The sequence below is a fragment of the Dermacentor variabilis genome, chromosome 4, assembly GCF_050947875.1.
Source record: "Dermacentor variabilis isolate Ectoservices chromosome 4, ASM5094787v1, whole genome shotgun sequence".
NCBI lineage: Eukaryota > Metazoa > Arthropoda > Arachnida > Ixodida > Ixodidae > Dermacentor > Dermacentor variabilis.
Window position 1 is genome coordinate 181,199,162 of NC_134571.1, and position 20,162 is coordinate 181,219,323.

Below are 20,162 nucleotides of genomic sequence, written 5' to 3' on the forward strand. Positions count from 1 at the left end.
CCATTCGAATCCATGCTGTACGTGGAATACGAGTTTTGAACGCCGACAAAAATCGCGAAGCAGCTGGTTAAGAATTCCTGCAGACTTGTTGCAACGTAGCACGAACGCCTGGTTTCGGTTACCACGTCGTCGATTGCAGGACCGTGGTAGGACCAGGCTTGAATATATCCGACGTATCTTAGGACGCTGCTTTGTTATGAAGTCTAGCATTTGACGGTACTTCGCAAAAGCTGTCTTGCCGGAACACATCGGGACGTCATTGCTGCCGACGTGAAGGATGAGGGTTTCAGTTGACGGCGGCACAAATTGCAACAGTGAACCTAAGTCACTAATCCTGGCACCATTTTGAGATATAAAGGCTGGCGTACCTGCCTGAAGCGGATCAAAATGCTGATAAAGGTACTTAATCTGCGAGTCGCCCAGGACGGCTGTAGATGCGGCGACCTTGGGGTACTTGCAGTCGATGATTTTCGTAGTGGCTTGTCCGGGACCCATAGTAGTGAAATATCTCAAGGAAAAGTTCTGTAGGTCCGGTGCATAGATAGTTGAAGAAACGAAGGAGCACACTTACGAAAATTCCATTTTTAATGTTGTAACGTTTCGGCCGTGGCACGGCCTTCGTCAGAATACACACAGATACAAGTGCGCACCCGCTTTTATGGGCGTGCGCACGTGGGCATAATCAGCAGTACATGCGCGTGTACACTTGCAAATAATAACAGGAAAGTACAGCAGTAAGTATGACATACGCCGATAAATTATATGTATGAAATATCATTGTGGTATCACGATGATGGTACATGAAGTTACAGGATGATATCAATTGCGACATGGCAAAACTAGGAACAAATTGATTTGGCATGGTTTGTCAACTCTGTACAAGAATATACACATCAAGATATGGCAGACAGGCACGACATTTTGCCTGCGCTCTCGTTTATACCGGATGACACAGTGTTAAATTTATGAATGAAAAAGGATTCTCGTACTTCTCGATCGTGGTGTGATTTGAAACCTGATGGTATTACTGTTGCTTTGATGTTGTCAAACGTATGACCTGGCAGTCGAACATGTTTAGACAATGGAAGGTGCGGCAAGCTGTTAGCGTGTGCTTTGTGGTTGTTAAATATTATACGAAAAGATGTTTCGGTCTGACCGATATATTGCATATGGCACACTGAACATTCAAGCAGATAGATGATGTTAGTACTGTCGCAAGTGAAGTCACCGTTGATTTTAACAGAAAAATTAGATGTTGTGCTTCTAGCAGTCATTGATGTGGTCATATGTGTACAGACTTTACAACGGGGCTTATTGCAGGGATGACAGCCAGAAGGAGCAATCGCTTTAGTCTTAGATGAGGTTACTATGTCACGCAGATTCCTAGAGCGACGATAGACCACTCTTGGCGATTCCGTGAAAATGTTTTTAAGTCGGTCGCTCTGTCTCAGTAAGTTGTAATGCTTCCTGAGCATGTGCGACACGTTAGGAATAGATGCAGAATGTGTTAGGATAAGGTTAGTACGTGAAATTGGCGCCGATCGCTTGTCCGTGCAGATCAGTTCTTTCCGGTCGAGGTAGTCGGCCCTTTTAAGGGCATCGTCAATTATTTGTAAAGGGTATTTTTGTACGGTTAGTGCCTTGCGAAGCTGATTACAGTTGCGAGTGAATTCACTGTCGTCCGAACAAATTCTTTTGAACCGGATAGCTTGGCTGTAGGGAATGCTCGTTTTGCAATGTTTGACATGGCTGCTTTTGAAATGCAGATATCGCTGTCGGTCAGTGGGCTTTCTGTAAAGATTTGTCGTCAAGTTACCTTTACTCAGAGATACCGAGACGTCAAGAAAGTTTATGCTGAGTGATGAATAGGAATGGGAAAAGGAAATGGACGGTGCGGCGTTGTTAAAATCAGTAATGAAGGAAAGTAATGCAGCTTCACCATGGTGCCAAATTAAGAAAATATCATCGATGAAGCGTTTGTAATAGAATGGTTTGAGGTCACGAGTGGCGAGGAAATTCTTTTCTAGCATGCCCATAAAAATGTTAGCATAATTGGGACCTATTTTTGTGCCCATGGAAGTACCACTAGTTTGAACATAATGTTCGCCGTCGAATTCAAAGTTGTTAAGTTCAAGGATTAGTGTTAGAATTATGCCAAGGGTAGAATCGTCAATGGGTTTGTCATCTGCAGAGTCGTTATATGCGCTGAGTACAGATTGAATCCCATCTGTATGGGGAATGTTCGTGTATAGCGACGCCACGTCTAGTGTGACTAGAAGAGCATCGCTAGGAACATGCAAGTCAGCGATATCAGACAGGAAGTGGTTAGTATCTTTGATGTAAGAAGGAAATTTAGGAGGAATTGAACTGATAAGGTTATTCACATAGCGGGACAAATTCTCTGTGACGGTACCTATTCCTGAAACTATTGGTCGCCCTGGGTTGTTTTCCTTATGAATTTTAGGGAGGAGATACAATCTACCAGCTACGGGGCTTAGGGGGACTAATGACTTAACTACAGATTTTTCAATCTTGTTTTCTTTGACGAGATTGTCTAAAGTTTCCTTTACCGTGGTTTTGAACTGGTCGGTCGGGTCGTAACTAAGGTGCCTGTAGAATGACTGATCATTAAGATGTCTGTGAGCCTAACTTAGGTAACTAGCTTTGTCCATAATGACTACTGCACCACCTTTATCCGCAGGTTTAATGATGATGTCGTCACGGTTAGCCAATGTTTCAATTGCATCCCTTTCTTTAGTGCTAAGGTTATGACGGAATGGTAATCGCGTTTTGTATGCTTCAAGTACATCTCGCTGCACAGCTCTGATGTATAGATCGATGAGGTAACCGAAACCAGGCGTTCGTGCTACGTTGCAACAAGTCTGCAGGAATTCTTAACCAGCTGCTTCGCGATTTTTGTCGGCGTTCAAAACTCGTATTCCACGTACAGCATGGATTCGAATGGCTTCCCCCATCTCGCGTCTTCGCAGGCGATGGCCTGCACCCGAGTTTCGAGGGCTACGCGCTACTAGCCTGTCACTACAGACAGTTATGCTTCAAGAATCCACAAGATGCGTCACCATCTTCTTGGGAAAACTGCACAAGCAGTAAAGCGTCGTCTCGCACTCCTGGAACAGCAATAATTCAACTTCAACATGACAATGTCTCTTCATCTAAAAAAGTGGCAGTGCGCGCAACAGTACCGGCAATGCGCAGTCAAGGCAGTAAAAGCCAGTCAGCAAAGAACCACACAATTATGACATTGACAACCAAGGCGGCTACAAGCGATGACATGAAAAGCAAGACATCGGCAAGCGAGGTATCCGCAAGCAAAACAGCAAGAGGCAAGACAGCGACAAAAAAGCCATCAAGTATCAAGGCACCAAAAAACAGTGAACCTTCACAAAACGCACCTACAGATCGAACGAAAAGAAGCAAATCGACAAAGACGACAGCAGACAACAGAACGACTAGTAGTGTTGTTGTGGACAATCAAGTGACTCGCAAGACAACAGCCAGCCCATCGGCAACTTCACCGACGAGCTGTGCCACGTCGCCTCAGCCAAGGTATGGGCTCAGAAGCACGCGGTCTGATCCAGCCAATGGGACCAATTGACTAACATCTTGCCAGGGCAAGACACCCTTTGGGGATGCCTCTGTGCATTTTTTGAGGATTAGAAAGGTAATTCAAAAAGGCATTCAGTGTAACCTTCATGTTTCCACTTTAAGAACTTACATTGCTGCATCTACTGTGCCTAAAGGTTTACGCCTCATTTTAAAACCTGCCACGTCTGAAATGTCCCACAGCAACTTGTCGAGGTGGGACAACACCCTCAAAAAAGCTTCACTGGACCTAACGCGGATTGTTATTAACCATTATGAGTCATCCGCGAAACAGTTAACAAACAAAGAGAAGCAACTTTTTGCGACTCATAACTTCACTACCAAAGAGAGGGCATTGCTAGATAATTACAGGCAAGATAAAACGCGCGAACTTTCCCAGAAGAAATATAAGAAGTTGATACGCGACAAGGTCTGCACTAGTGTGAGCACCCCTGCAGATGCAATGACTTCGACCCATTCGAGCTCCGAAGAAACGGGAAATATAGTGAATATTTCTTCTAGCACATTATCAAGGGAAGAATATAGTGTCCTATCACGGGGTTTGAACTTTTGTCCTGCAACTGGCGGATACAATGAATTTCAGTTAATGAATGATTTGCACAATTTTGAAAGAAACATGAGGTTACGCGAGTACTTCCACGATCGGTGCACCTCTAACAAGACATCTTTATTTTCAACTAAGCACTGGACTCCTCCTTCTCAACGAGATAAATGCCTCGATCTATACATCAGAGCTGTGCAGCGAGATGTACTTGAAGCATACAAAACGCGATTACCATTCCGTCATAACCTTAGCACTAAAGAAAGGGATGCAATTGAAACATTGGCTAACCGTGACGACATCATCATTAAACCTGCGGATAAAGGTGGTGCAGTAGTCATTATGGACAAAGCTAGTTACCTAAGTGAGGCTCACAGACATCTTAATGATCAGTCATTCTACAGGCACCTTAGTTACGACCCGACCGACCAGTTCAAAACCACGGTAAAGGAAACTTTAGACAATCTCGTCAAAGAAAACAAGATTGAAAAATCTGTAGTTAAGTCATTAGTCCCCCTAAGCCCCGTAGCTGGTAGATTTTATCTCCTCCCTAAAATTCATAAGGAAAACAACCCAGGGCGACCAATAGTTTCAGGAATAGGTACCGTCACAGAGAATTTGTCCCGCTATGTAGATAACCTTATCAGTTCAATTCCTCCTAAATTTTCTTCTTACATCAAAGATACTAACCACTTCCTGTCTGATATCGCTGACTTGCATGTTCCTAGCGATGCTCTTCTAGTCACACTAGACGTGGCGTCGCTATACACGAACATTCCCCATACAGATGGGATTCAATCTGTACTCAGCGCATATAACGACTCTGCAGATGACAAACCCATTGACGATTCTACCCTTGGCATAATTCTAACACTAATCCTTGAACTTAACAACTTTGAATTCGACGGCGAACATTATGTTCAAACTAGTGGTACTTCCATGGGCACAAAAATAGGTCCCAATTATGCTAACATTTTTATGGGCATGCTAGAAAAGAATTTCCTCGCCACTCGTGACCTCAAACCATTCTATTACAAACGCTTCATCGATGATATTTTCTTAATTTGGCACCATGGTGAAGCTGCATTACTTTCCTTCATTACTGATTTTAACAACGCCGCACCGTCCATTTCCTTTTCCCATTCCTATTCATCACTCAGCATAAACTTTCTTGACGTCTCGGTATCTCTGAGTAAAGGTAACTTGACGACAAATCTTTACAGAAAGCCCACTGACCGACAGCGATATCTGCATTTCAAAAGCAGCCATGTCAAACATTGCAAAACGAGCATTCCCTACAGCCAAGCTATCCGGTTCAAAAGAATTTGTTCGGACGACAGTGAATTCACTCGCAACTGTAATCAGCTTCGCAAGGCACTAACCGTACAAAAATACCCTTTACAAATAATTGACGATGCCCTTAAAAGGGCCGACTACCTCGACCGGAAAGAACTGATCTGCACGGACAAGCGATCGGCGCCAATTTCACGTACTAACCTTATCCTAACACATTCTGCATCTATTCCTAACGTGTCGCACATTCTCAGGAAGCATTACAACTTACTGAGACAGAGCGACCGACTTATAAACATTTTCACGGAATCGACAAGAGTGGTCTATCGTCGCTCTAGGAATCTGCGTGACATAGTAACCTCATCTAAGACTAAAGCGATTGCTCCTTCTGGCTGTCATCCCTGCAATAAGCCCCGTTGTAAAGTCTGTACACATATGACCACATCAATGACTGCTAGAAGCACAACATCTAATTTTTCTGTTAAAATCAACGGTGACTTCACTTGCGACAGTACTAACATCATCTATCTGCTTGAATGTTCAGTGTGCCATATGCAATATATCGGTCAGACCGAAACATCTTTTCGTATAATATTTAACAACCACAAAGCACACGCTAACAGCTTGCCGCACCTTCCATTGTCTAAACATGTTCGACTGCCAGGTCATACGTTTGACAACATCAAAGCAACAGTAATACCATCAGGTTTCAAATCGCACCACGATCGAGAAGTACGAGAATCCTTTTTCATTCATAAATTTAACACTGTGTCATCCGGTATAAACGAGAGCGCAGGCAAAATGTCGTGCCTGTCTGCCATATCTTGATGTGTATATTCTTGTACAGAGTTGACAAACCATGCCAAATCAATTTGTTCCTAGTTTTGCCATGTCGCAATTGATATCATCCTGTAACTTCATGTACCATCATCGTGATACCACAATGATATTTCATACATATAATTTATCGGCGTATGTCATACTTACTGCTGTACTTTCCTGTTATTATTTGCAAGTGTACACGCGCATGTACTGCTGATTATGCCCACGTGCGCACGCCCATAAAAGCGGGTGCGCACTTGTATCTGTGTGTATTCTGACGAAGGCCGTGCCACGGCCGAAACGTTACAACATTAAAAATGGAATTTTCGTAAGTGTGCTCCTTCGTTTCTTCAACTATCTATGCACCGGACCTACAGAACTTTTCCTTGAGATATTTCACTACTATGGGTCCCGGACAAGCCACTACGAAAATCATCGACTGCAAGTACCCCAAGGCCGCCGCATCTACAGCCGTCCTGGGCGACTCGCAGATTAAGTACCTTTATCAGCATTTTGATCCGCTTCAGGCAGGTACGCCAGCCTTTATATCTCAAAATGGTGCCAGGATTAGTGACTTAGGTTCACTGTTGCAATTTGTGCCGCCGTCAACTGAAACCCTCATCCTTCACGTCGGCAGCAATGACGTCCCGATGTGTTCCGGCAAGACAGCTTTTGCGAAGTACCGTCAAATGCTAGACTTCATAACAAAGCAGCGTCCTAAGATACGTCGGATATATTCAAGCCTGGTCCTACCACGGTCCTGCAATCGACGACGTGGTAACCGAAACCAGGCGTTCGTGCTACGTTGCAACAAGTCTGCAGGAATTCTTAACCAGCTGCTTCGCGATTTTTGTCGGCGTTCAAAACTCGTATTCCACGTACAGCATGGATTCGAATGGCTTCCCCCATCTCGCGTCTTCGCAGGCGATGGCCTGCACCCGAGTTTCGAGGGCTACGCGCTACTAGCCTGTCACTACAGACAGTTATGCTTCAAGAATCCACAAGATGCGTCACCATCTTCTTGGGAAAACTGCACAAGCAGTAAAGCGTCGTCTCGCACTCCTGGAACAGCAATAATTCAACTTCAACATGACAATGTCTCTTCATCTAAAGAAGTGGCAGTGCGCGCAACAGTACCGGCAATGCGCAGTCAAGGCAGTAAAAGCCAGTCAGCAAAGAACCACACAATTATGACATTGACAACCAAGGCGGCTACAAGCGATGACATGAAAAGCAAGACATCGGCAAGCGAGGTATCCGCAAGCAAAACAGCAAGAGGCAAGACAGCGACAAAAAAGCCATCAAGTATCAAGGCACCAAAAAACAGTGAACCTTCACAAAACGCACCTACAGATCGAACGAAAAGAAGCAAATCGACAAAGACGACAGCAGACAACAGAACGACTAGTAGTGTTGTTGTGGACAATCAAGTGACTCGCAAGACAACAGCCAGCCCATCGGCAACTTCACCGACGAGCTGTGCCACGTCGCCTCAGCCAAGGTATGGGCTCAGAAGCACGCGGTCTGATCCAGCCAATGGGACCAATTGACTAACATCTTGCCAGGGCAAGACACCCTTTGGGGATGCCTCTGTGCATTTTTTGAGGATTAGAAAGGTAATTCAAAAGGCATTCAGTGTAACCTTCATGTTTCCACTTTAAGAACTTACATTGCTGCATCTACTGTGCCTAAAGGTTTACGCCTCATTTTAAAACCTGCCACGTCTGAAATGTCCCACAGCAACTTGTCGAGGTGGGACAACACCCTCAAACAAGCTTCACTGGACCTAACGCGGATTGTTATTAACCATTATGAGTCATCCGCGAAACAGTTAACAAACAAAGAGAAGCAACTTTTTGCGACTCATAACTTCACTACCAAAGAGAGGGCATTGCTAGATAATTACAGGCAAGATAAAACGCGCGAACTTTCCCAGAAGAAATATAAGAAGTTGATACGCGACAAGGTCTGCACTAGTGTGAGCACCCCTGCAGATGCAATGACTTCGACCCATTCGAGCTCCGAAGAAACGGGAAATATAGTGAATATTTCTTCTAGCACATTATCAAGGGAAGAATGTAGTGTCCTATCACGGGGTTTGAACTTTTGTCCTGCAACTGGCGGATACAATGAATTTCAGTTAATGAATGATTTGCACAATTTTGAAAGAAACATGAGGTTACGCGAGTACTTCCACGATCGGTGCACCTCTAACAAGACATCTTTATTTTCAACTAAGCACTGGACTCCTCCTTCTCAACGAGATAAATGCCTCGATCTATACATCAGAGCTGTGCAGCGAGATGTACTTGAAGCATACAAAACGTGATTACCATTCCGTCATAACCTTAGCACTAAAGAAAGGGATGCAATTGAAACATTGGCTAACCGTGACGACATCATCATTAAACCTGCGGATAAAGGTGGTGCAGTAGTCATTATGGACAAAGCTAGTTACCTAAGTGAGGCTCACAGACATCTTAATGATCAGTCATTCTACAGGCACCTTAGTTACGACCCGACCGACCAGTTCAAAACCACGGTAAAGGAAACTTTAGACAATCTCGTCAAAGAAAACAAGATTGAAAAATCTGTAGTTAAGTCATTAGTCCCCCTAAGCCCCGTAGCTGGTAGATTGTATCTCCTCCCTAAAATTCATAAGGAAAACAACCCAGGGCGACCAATAGTTTCAGGAATAGGTACCGTCACAGAGAATTTGTCCCGCTATGTAGATAACCTTATCAGTTCAATTCCTCCTAAATTTCCTTCTTACATCAAAGATACTAACCACTTCCTGTCTGATATCGCTGACTTGCATGTTCCTAGCGATGCTCTTCTAGTCACACTAGACGTGGCGTCGCTATACACGAACATTCCCCATACAGATGGGATTCAATCTGTACTCAGCGCATATAACGACTCTGCAGATGATAAACCCATTGACGATTCTACCCTTGGCATAATTCTAACACTAATCCTTGAACTTAACAACTTTGAATTCGACGGCGAACATTATGTTCAAACTAGTGGTACTTCCATGGGCACAAAAATAGGTCCCAATTATGCTAACATTTTTATGGGCATGCTAGAAAAGAATTTCCTCGCCACTCGTGACCTCAAACCATTCTATTACAAACGCTTCATCGATGATATTTTCTTAATTTGGCACCATGGTGAAGCTGCATTACTTTCCTTCATTACTGATTTTAACAACGCCGCACCGTCCATTTCATTTTCCCATTCCTATTCATCACTCAGCATAAACTTTCTTGACGTCTCGGTATCTCTGAGTAAAGGTAACTTGACGACAAATCTTTACAGAAAGCCCACTGACCGACAGCGATATCTGCATTTCAAAAGCAGCCATGTCAAACATTGCAAAACGAGCATTCCCTACAGCCAAGCTATCCGGTTCAAAAGAATTTGTTCGGACGACAGTGAATTCACTCGCAACTGTAATCAGCTTCGCAAGGCACTAACCGTACAAAAATACCCTTTACAAATAATTGACGATGCCCTTAAAAGGGCCGACTACCTCGACCGGAAAGAACTGATCTGCACGGACAAGCGATCGGCGCCAATTTCACGTACTAACCTTATCCTAACACATTCTGCATCTATTCCTAACGTGTCGCACATTCTCAGGAAGCATTACAACTTACTGAGACAGAGCGACCGACTTAAAAACATTTTCACGGAATCGCCAAGAGTGGTCTATCGTCGCTCTAGGAATCTGCGTGACATAGTAACCTCATCTAAGACTAAAGCGATTGCTCCTTCTGGCTGTCATCCCTGCAATAAGCCCCGTTGTAAAGTCTGTACACATATGACCACATCAATGACTGCTAGAAGCACAACATCTAATTTTTCTGTTAAAATCAACGGTGACTTCACTTGCGACAGTACTAACATCATCTATCTGCTTGAATGTTCAGTGTGCCATATGCAATATATCGGTCAGACCGAAACATCTTTTCGTATAATATTTAACAACCACAAAGCACACGCTAACAGCTTGCCGCACCTTCCATTGTCTAAACATGTTCGACTGCCAGGTCATACGTTTGACAACATCAAAGCAACAGTAATACAATCAGGTTTCAAATCGCACCACGATCGAGAAGTACGAGAATCCTTTTTCATTCATAAATTTAACACTGTGTCATCCGGTATAAACGAGAGCGCAGGCAAAATGTCGTGCCTGTCTGCCATATCTTGATGTGTATATTCTTGTACAGAGTTGACAAACCATGCCAAATCAATTTGTTCCTAGTTTTGCCATGTCGCAATTGATATCATCCTGTAACTTCATGTACCATCATCGTGATACCACAATGATATTTCATACATATAATTTATCGGCGTATGTCATACTTACTGCTGTACTTTCCTGTTATTATTTGCAAGTGTACACGCGCATGTACTGCTGATTATGCCCACGTGCGCACGCCCATAAAAGCGGGTGCGCACTTGTATCTGTGTGTATTCTGACGAAGGCCGTGCCACGGCCGAAACGTTACAACATTAAAAATGGAATTTTCGTAAGTGTGCTCCTTCGTTTCTTCAACTATATATATATATATATATATATATATATATATATATATATATATATATATATATCCACAGGCCAACATTTTCTTTATTGCTTAGATGCATTTCTTTTAGTATTGCAATTATCTCTAGTCGTCGGTCGCTTGCACGTAATGTAATTTCCATTGTAATGAAATCGCCTACACTTATTACGTGGTGTTATACACACTTCGTGTGTATAACAATTTGCGGTGCTTTTAATTTTAATGTCACTATGAAGGTGCCTGCAGGTTTTGCACCTGGGGCGACCACATGCTTTTATTACAGGGGAATGCTGATGGCTGACTTTTGCGTTCAATAACATGTCTTTAACGTTCCTGTTTCGGCGATAGCTAACCCTGGGTACATCCGGGTACGCATATCTTAGACACTCGTTGCTTAATAAGATTGGGTGGTATTTTTGTAGCATGTTGTTTATGTTTAGGTGTGCATTAGAATATTTTGTTATAAAGGCTGGCGGTCTGTCTTGACGCGGCATCATAAGCTCTATCGAGAGCAACGTGGGGATAGTTCCTTTCTACTAGCCTTGATTTAAGGTCGTTTAGGTGGCGGATATTACCGTGGTCTTCGCTGCAGATTCTTCTTATAGGTTTCCCTTGTCCGACGAAAATTCCTTGCTTGCAATGTCGCGGGTGATGAGTGTTGTAGTCTACATATTGCTGGCTATCTGTAGGCTTCCGGTAAAGTGTCGTTCTCAATTTTCCGTTTTCTATGTAGACCGTCGTGTCCAGAAAGTTGACCTGACTAGGAGAGTGGTAGCAGTAAATTTAATACTCGAGTTAAAGCGATTGAAATGGCTAATTATGTCGGTTAAGGCGCTTGTGGCGTGTTCCCATATTACAAATATGTCTTCAATGTAACGAAGATAGGTGTCGGGTTTTAAAGGGTAGGATTTCAGCAGGTCTGCTTCAAGCTGTCCCATGAAAATGTTCGCATACGTGGGAGCGAATGGCGCATCTATGCTAGTGCATGGATACGCCATGTGTGCAATCGAGCATGTGTGGGGTATCCTGGAGAGCCGCCTCTTAGCGTGTCACCTCTCCAGCGCCACAGCAGACGCATTATGCTGTGTACTTAGCAATGAATGGAAGCGCGTTCAGGCGTATCCTCGTAGCATCGCGTTACGAGTGGATACAAAGGCACCTCCGAGGCGTCATCGGCGTCTATGGAAAAATGACAGCGTAGTGAAATCACGCATACAGTGGTGAAAATTACCGTCTCCGAATAGAACAGCAGCCGCACGATAGCGCGTCCTTAGTGCCCGCAAGACCGGAATATGTCGGTAGTCACCACGACCAGTAACGCGGCATAACTTATTCGCAAGGGGGCAACTGTAATCGGAACTTCATGGCAGCGTGCGCCGCACCGCTGCACCTGATTTTATATTATCGCGCATGTGCCAGCGTTTCCGCAGGTGTCTCTAGTCAGGCACCCACGTGCGTTTCTTGTTCAAGCCTTGTTAAAGGATTTGAAAAAATAAAGGCAATGAGAAGTAATAAGATTCCCTTCGAGTTATCATAATTTGTTTGTTTCCTTATTTAGTTTTTTCCTCTTAAGTAGTTACTCATGGCAAGTTTCTTTTTCATTGCCACCACCCATGAGACTATTCCATCCTCTCTGACTTTCCGATTGACGTTCTTTGTTGCTGTGTTGCCCACCCTGCAGGCCGCATACTTACTGGTAAGCTTCCTAGCTATTTTCCATCACTGTGAATCAATGTTTTTTTTTTTTGTACAGATACCCCAACACTCTCCCAGCCCATTTACTTTCTTTCATATTCCTCAGTCCTTCTTCATACTCAATTTTACTGCGAGCTTCCCTCACTTCAACACTAGTCCAGCCAATATCACCCTGCACAGCTTCATTTGTAGTCTTCCCGTGAGCGTCCAATGCCAGGCGTCCCACTGACCTTTGGTTGCCGTCGAGTCCCGATTGTACCCCTGATTTAGAGCAAACAACCGCATTTCCAAAAGTAATCCCTGGAACCATTACGCCTTTCCACATACGTTGCAGCACCTCGCACCTATTGTATCCCCATAGCGCTCTGTGCTTCATTACGGCTGCATTCCTCTTCCCCATCACATGGCCGAGGCGAGCGCCATCTGTAGGTATTGCCAGGAATCCGGAGCACCGCTCTGTGGCCTCAAGATACTCGTGCGACGGCGCGAGCAAATGGCGGACGCCATGGCCGGTCTGCATATTTAAAATTACTAGTAAGCATAGCGGGGCCTGGCATTTGGCGCGCATTTCCGGAGGCGCCCTACGTTTCTGTGTAGGTGCGAGCGAGAGAGGGTGCGTGAGAGAAAATTTGGGGGATTTGGCTCCTTGAATATCTGACTATTACTACGCACTAAAGAGGACAAGGTTTTTCGCTCGTGTTGTATTAATTTGTCCCCTAGGGGTGCCGCCATTGTGGAGTGAGGTCCAATTTGTTCATGCTCCTATGCTGGCTGCCGGCGCGGTGAAGCAGGGGGCACGGACGCCCCATTTGGTGATAACTCCGTGTTCCTCGCCCCTGTATCGCTGTTGCTGAGTCAGTCATGCCGGATTAAGCCTTTCTCGCCGGTTACAGCGCTCTACGTTAAAAAAAAAAACATCACTGAGATTTTCGGAGGAGCAGTGGTGGCTGTAGTAGAGGCCGGACCTGCCAGGGTGGTTCAGTATCTCCGATCTTTGCAAGCTTCTCGTATACTGCTGTCCGCGACTTTTCAGGAACGTTTTTGAGTGGTAACCTTTGAGTGAAATAAACGCACAGCGCCTTAGCAACCGCAGCTTAACGCCATAACCTGGTGTCAAGCCATGCTGATTATTGGCTTTGTGCTTTGGTTAGGTTAGCTTAGGTTTAGCTTTGCTTTAGGTTAGCTTAGGTTATGTTACATTGCCGTTAAAGGCATTAGGGTAGGGCGACGCGTGTTCTCATAGCGATTGCAGGGGCGTCGAGCGTCACCGGCGGCCTTTCCACCATTCGCGTTTAGCCGTGGTTGCTCAGGCGCTCTGCATTTTAGATTTTCAATATATGCGGCCCGCACTCTTTTACTGCGGTTCTTACTGCTCACAAGAAAATATCTGTGCTGTGATTTTCAAGGTACATCGCCGTGAGGAGCGAGAAAGGTATGATTTGGCACGGCTGACTTATTACGAGCGCAGTAGGTGCGAGACAGTCTGTCCGACACAGCGAGGCTTAGCCGAGACACAGCGGTCGCCAAATGGGACGTCACTGCGCGCTGCTTGACCTGTTTCACCGTGCCGGCGGCCAGCGTCCGAGCGTAAACAAATTCGGCCTCACTCCACAATGTCGGCATGCCAAACGACATACGCATACAACGCGCACTAAGAAACTTGTCTTCCATAGTACCTAGCCATATATTCAAAGAACAAGAGTCGCCACATTTTCTCTCTTGCACCCGCTCTTACTTGCGCATGCGCAGAAACGTCTGGCGGCTCCGGAAGAGCGACGCCCCTCTGCACTTTCTAGCAGTTGTAAAGTCGTGGCCGGTCTATGATTGGTAGAAACGCTGGACCGGGGGTTTCTTTCAGTTTTCCCAAAACGGTATTAGGTTCTCTGTTGTAGACATTTTACAATCCGTTATCATATCTGTAGGTTGTGTACAAGTCATACCTTTCGATTTTTTGCGTATTTTAGCTTGAGAAATTCAATTAGCTCAGTAAGTTGCCCGCGCCACAGGGAGCGCCTGGGTATAAGCGGTGCCAAAATCTTTTTTTCCGAAACGACGTGCTCCGCAGGAGGCCGGACACCGACGCGAGACGCCAATGCTGGATCTTCTGCGACACGGGGCCCCTAACGCAATCGCATTCAAATGTTGCCGTCACGCTTAAATCATGCATTCAGCCCGAGCGGGCACTGCCAGAGAGCCCAGCGGCCAAATTGACTGCAGCGCACCAAGCGGATCGGAATAACGCTTCCGGTTTGTGCATTGGGAGCGCGCGTTTGGAACGCTAGCTTGCACGCGTTACGCCGACTGCGCTAATCGGCGCGGCATCTTTTTATTCTTTTTTTGGCTCGCGGAATCGTTCTGTTGCTTTATAAAAATGATTGCGAACGATGTTTAAAAGCCTCCATGTGAATTTGTTAATGTAGACGCAAGACGCCTTGTAAATGAGGAAATGTTTTAGTTCTATATAAAAACTCGTTCCTGGCTTTCACAACAGCAGCCCAACAAACCAGGCTAAATCCAAAAGAGACAGTTCGCTGAACAGGCGAACTTCACGCGCGCAGCCGGCCTCGCTCGGTTCGGTGGCGTGTTTGGAGCATCACCCACTCATCTGGGGCTTCCGGCGTGCCGCTAGCTTGTTGCTACGTAACGCAAGAAAAATAAGTCGCTAAGTGCAGTTTAATTTGTGCGCAGAACTTTTTAGTTTGAGGGGAAAACCATAAAAATAATAAAACGCCTGTAAATTTATTTTACATTCTTTTTTTCCGATGCTCGTGTCAGCAAACGAATGGGGTGGGCACTAGGCGTGAAGTGTTTAGCGCTGCCAGTTTTAATCGAGCATCCCCTCTAGTGGTATTTCTTTCTCTACGCTTAAGTCGAATGCCGTCTGTTTCTTCTTCCTTTTGCACAACACGTTGCAGGAGTATGTTCAAAAAGAAACGTCCGAATTTTCCATAAGGACACCCAAATGTTGTAGCTCTAGCTTGCACGTTTCCCGTCTATTGACCGAAATTTACTTATCATGGCAGTTAATTACAAAAAAGTAAAGAGTGACGGCGTGCGCACTTCAATGTTGTCATTATTTATTAGGGCCCGTGTTTAGAGGAATCTTTACGGTAGACTTATCTGTAAGAGAAAATTCAAGCCCATATTGATACTCGACATATATTTTGCGCAATCCGACAGCCAATTCTAAGAGGGCCCATGAACGATCATATTTATAACTTCCGCCGTAAAAGCTTGTGCCATTTGCCGCGGTGCACCGGCGTTGTTTCCACCAGCATCGTCATTGCCGAATAATGGCATGAAGAAGACGACGATAAGTTGTGCCGGTTGGGCAGGATCTTTTGTCCGCGTAGATACGCTTCTTTTTTCATGTTTTCCTGCGGCTATCAGGCAATATCTTACAGCTCTTCAGTCAACTTCAACTGAAGCGATGGGTGAGCATCGTTCCTTGTGTACTCAGGCGTGCGGTATTCTAAAATTAAAGTTTTACCTTAGCCACTTTCATTACAGATCACCAATAAGGCAGTCGATTGTAAAGAGAGCCGCAGATCAAGTTTCCAATTTTATGGTTGAACGGAACTGTTGTGCCTATGCCGTAATGAAATGCTGATTGACCGCGACGAATACGGGCAAAAGTGCTCGTTTTTAAGAGTAAACACTTAAGTGCCTGCTCAACACATAGTCGAAAATCATGTAATATTCGAGTCACGCGCATGCCCGACGCACTTACATAAACAAATGAGAAAATAGAGGTTTGATTCATTAAAATGGCAGCAGCGAAAGCCAGCGCCACAAATTAAAATAACGTGTAGTAGATTATAACTCAAATTCATTTTCCAGATAGCAGTTTCTTGGTGTGTAACTATGCAATGGGAAAACAAAGTAATTAGCGCAGGAAAATGGCAATGACAATGAAAACTGACAATGCTTTTATTTTGCTGTCTGAGAGGCGGCTCTACATATACTGTAGACAGAGGTTCTCTACAGCATAATGAAAAACGGGAAATACCGAGAGATGCCAGCGTGCAACAAGTAGCACTTCGCGTTCACAGTGACGTATGTATTTCATTTTATGACATTTCTACTGATTCCGTGCTGACGTGCCTGTCACGTCATCGATTCATTATGAAGACTCATTTTGCTCAGCAGGCCAACCCCCGATAAAGGGTCATATCAAAGTGGGCCTATCCTAGAGATGGTGTAATGTGTGGCGCCGTGATTCGCGTCCATGAGGTGTTACCATGTTGTGTGGATGGCACGCATTCGGTATGCTTCTGAACTCTGTGCAGGCAATTATCAGTTAGAGCATTTAATAAACAGATCGAGAAAAGCTTTACTTCACATCGCTTTGAATGTGTACGTTGAACGTGCACATAATTTTGTAGCAGGCTGGCTTCCTTATTGTTCTTACCCTTTATTCTGTCTACGATACTGCTACATGCATAATGCGTGTTTCTTGTGGACGATGCGCGCGGGCATGCAGACGAAGAAGACGAGCTGCTTTTGGCTCTCAAGCTGGGGGCTGAAATGTCCAGTGCTGTAGTTGTTTTTTGAAATATAGTGTAAATAAGTTTTACTCTTTAAATCCTCGTTCGCGTTACACATTTGGAGGCTGGCGTTCCCCATCCTCGCCACGGAGCTCCGCACCGGCCGTACCACGAAGTTTTCCACCATGGCTCCCGGTGACGACACATCATCTGCATCTACACCAGTGAGTCCAAGAACGACGGGCGTTATGGTTACCTTTACCCGCTATCCTGGCAAGGTCTCCTATCACGATAATGTTGCCGTTGAGGATTGACCCAGCATGTATGAGCCTGTTAGCCAAAACAACCGCTGCGACCCTACCATAATGCTAGCGAATACCATATCCTACTTTGGCGGAACACCTCGTGTCTGTTTCCAGATACACCTAGGCAAGCTGTCTGGTTGTAATCGCTTCAAGGAGCAGCTGCGCGACCTCTTTCTAACCCTAATGGCCACCAACTGGCTGCAAGAGCTTGCTATGAGAGTGCAGTCTTCCACTGAATCGTATGGTTCGTACATACAGGACATGCTCACTTTTTCGCGGAAAGTCGACAAAAAATGGCCAAGGCTGAAAAAGTAGGCCATGTCCTCAAAGGCATCGCGGACAATGCATTCAAATTGTTGATATACAACATTGTTTTTACTATCCATGTCATTGCCAAGGAATGCGTCACTTCGAGCTGACCAAAAATCGCCGCGTTATTCCAGATCTCTATGATCTACCTAACATGCCTGCGACGACATCGTGCGTTGACTTTATCACTTCAGCCCCCTTAAATGAAAACGTGGCTCGCATTGTTCTCCGCGAGTTCGAGACTGGAAGTCCTGCCCCATTCGATTCACGTCCACTTGATCACACCATTGACCAACCAGCACCAGTGACCTGCCTTATTCAGGTTTGCAATAATTTGACAACCTCGGTTTTCCTGCTACCTGCTCTGTCTTTCAACCTGACGCCAGACCGGTGCCGACAGCTGTGCATCCCAGCGAGTTTAATTCTCCTCCCGGACTCCGCATCCGTAGTGAGACGAGAGCACCGGACGACAAGGCAACCTGTTTCTGTTGTCACCATAGTGGCCATGTAGCTCCTTAAGCTGCACCTCTTGGGCGTCTCCGTATGGAGCGACTTTTCTCGCGTATAAGCAGATCCTCGTCACTAATCGCCTCGCCATATGTCTCCTACCTCTTATGCTTGTGTGGGTGACTCACGCCCCACTCGCTCGCCGTCACCTCAGCGTTGTCGCTTGCCGTCACCCTAGCCACATCGCTATTCCATCCCTAAGGTCCCAAATATGGGTCCTCAGGGATGGAAAACTGGGCTAGGCAACTCCAGGTTATAGGGCTTCATTATTTTTATTGTGCCGAAATCCTCCACGGACGCTCCCAACAAGCCAGAGCTTACCTGTTCACATCGACGGTGTCCATTTAACGGCATAATTAATACCGGAGCCCAGGCATCCATAATGAGTGCTAATCTCCGTTGTGAACTGAACAAGGCTGTAATGGCTGCTACTACACAGGCCGTACGCGTCGCCGATGGAAGCGCTGTTGTCTTAACTGGAATGTGTACTGTTCATATGAGCATCGTCGGCCACCAAGTCACAATTTTTTTACTATGCTAACCGATAGTGCCCATGACGCCATCCTCAAACTAGATTTTCCTACGGTACATTCTGCTCTGATAGATTGTCCTGCCGGTACCATTTACCTCGAACGTTCTGTTCTCCCCCATATTCGTGCCGAACTCTCGAACAACTTTAGTACGTCCTATTTTCTCCGCTTTTAAAGATCTGGCTTTCGTTAATTTGTTATTGTGACGGAGGCGAGATCTAGGCGAAAGATATCTTTACAAAACATTTACGAAGAAAGCTAGGGTAAGACAGGATGGTCTCACCCGGCCCGCGTGCAAGTGACCTCATCGTCGTCTTCATTGCTCTGCCGAACCTTGCATTAATTCGTGTATCAATCGCTCCGTAACATCACTCTCCGGTGGTGGAAGCGCCGTCTTGGCGCTTTCTACGAAGGTGAGGAGCTATAAGGGCAACAGGTCTTCAGCAAGGAAACATGGACAAGATCACTTCATGGTGGCGGGGGGGGGGGGGGGTCCAAGAAGCAGGGCCAAGGGATATACTATCGTAAATTAGGCCATCAAGTTGACGCTGCACCGTGTAGATCCCAGTGTAACCTCGGAGGAACTTCTCTGATAGGTCAGCGCTGTGGCATGGCAACAATAGGAGGACAAGAGAGACAAGCGTGAAGTGCGCACGTCTGCGTCGGCTGTCGTAACGGGACTTGGGAGTCTTGAGCACAGAGTTAGTCGTTGCCAAGTTGACGAGCTCCACGGGCTAGACCAACGGCGTGATTAGGGTATTTAATGGGAGAGTGAGGAGCCGACGGAAGGAGAGTCTCGTATGACAATGCAGGATGTCGGCCAAGCAGTAAATAAAACTCGGAATATCGAGCGTCGTCATGCCGTAACGAATCGTACGCGAAGACAACAAATGGCAACGTGCTTTCCCAGTCACGGCGATCAGGTGATACATACATGACCGGCATCTCAGCGTTCGGTTCAGGTGCTTGGCTTGACCATTAGTCTGTGGGTGATAACTCATGATGGTTAGCTTATGTTCAGTGGAGCAGACACGAAGGACGTCGTCTACAACTCGTGAGAGGAAGTACTTCCCGCGATCATTGAGGAGCTGCCGAAGGGCGCCGTGATATAGGCCTACGTCGTGGCGGAGGAACTCAGCTACATCTGCAGGACAACTTTACGGCAATGCCCTTGCGATTGCGAAGCGTATGGCGTAGCCTGGCCGCGACCGCAACCCATTTAGTTCCCGAGATGGACGTAGAGAAAGGGCCTAGAAAGTAAAAGCCGACGCAGCAGAATAGCGCTGCAGGTATATCAATAGAATGTAGCTGGCCCAACATCAGTGCTCAAGGGCTCTTGCTGCATTGGCATCGTTCCCAAGCAGCGACGTTGCGTCGCACAAAACGGTAACACGAGGCGAGAAAAATCGACGCGGGATACGGGCGTATGTACGCGAGACACCATGGTGACCGGCAGTTGGTACGTCGTGAAG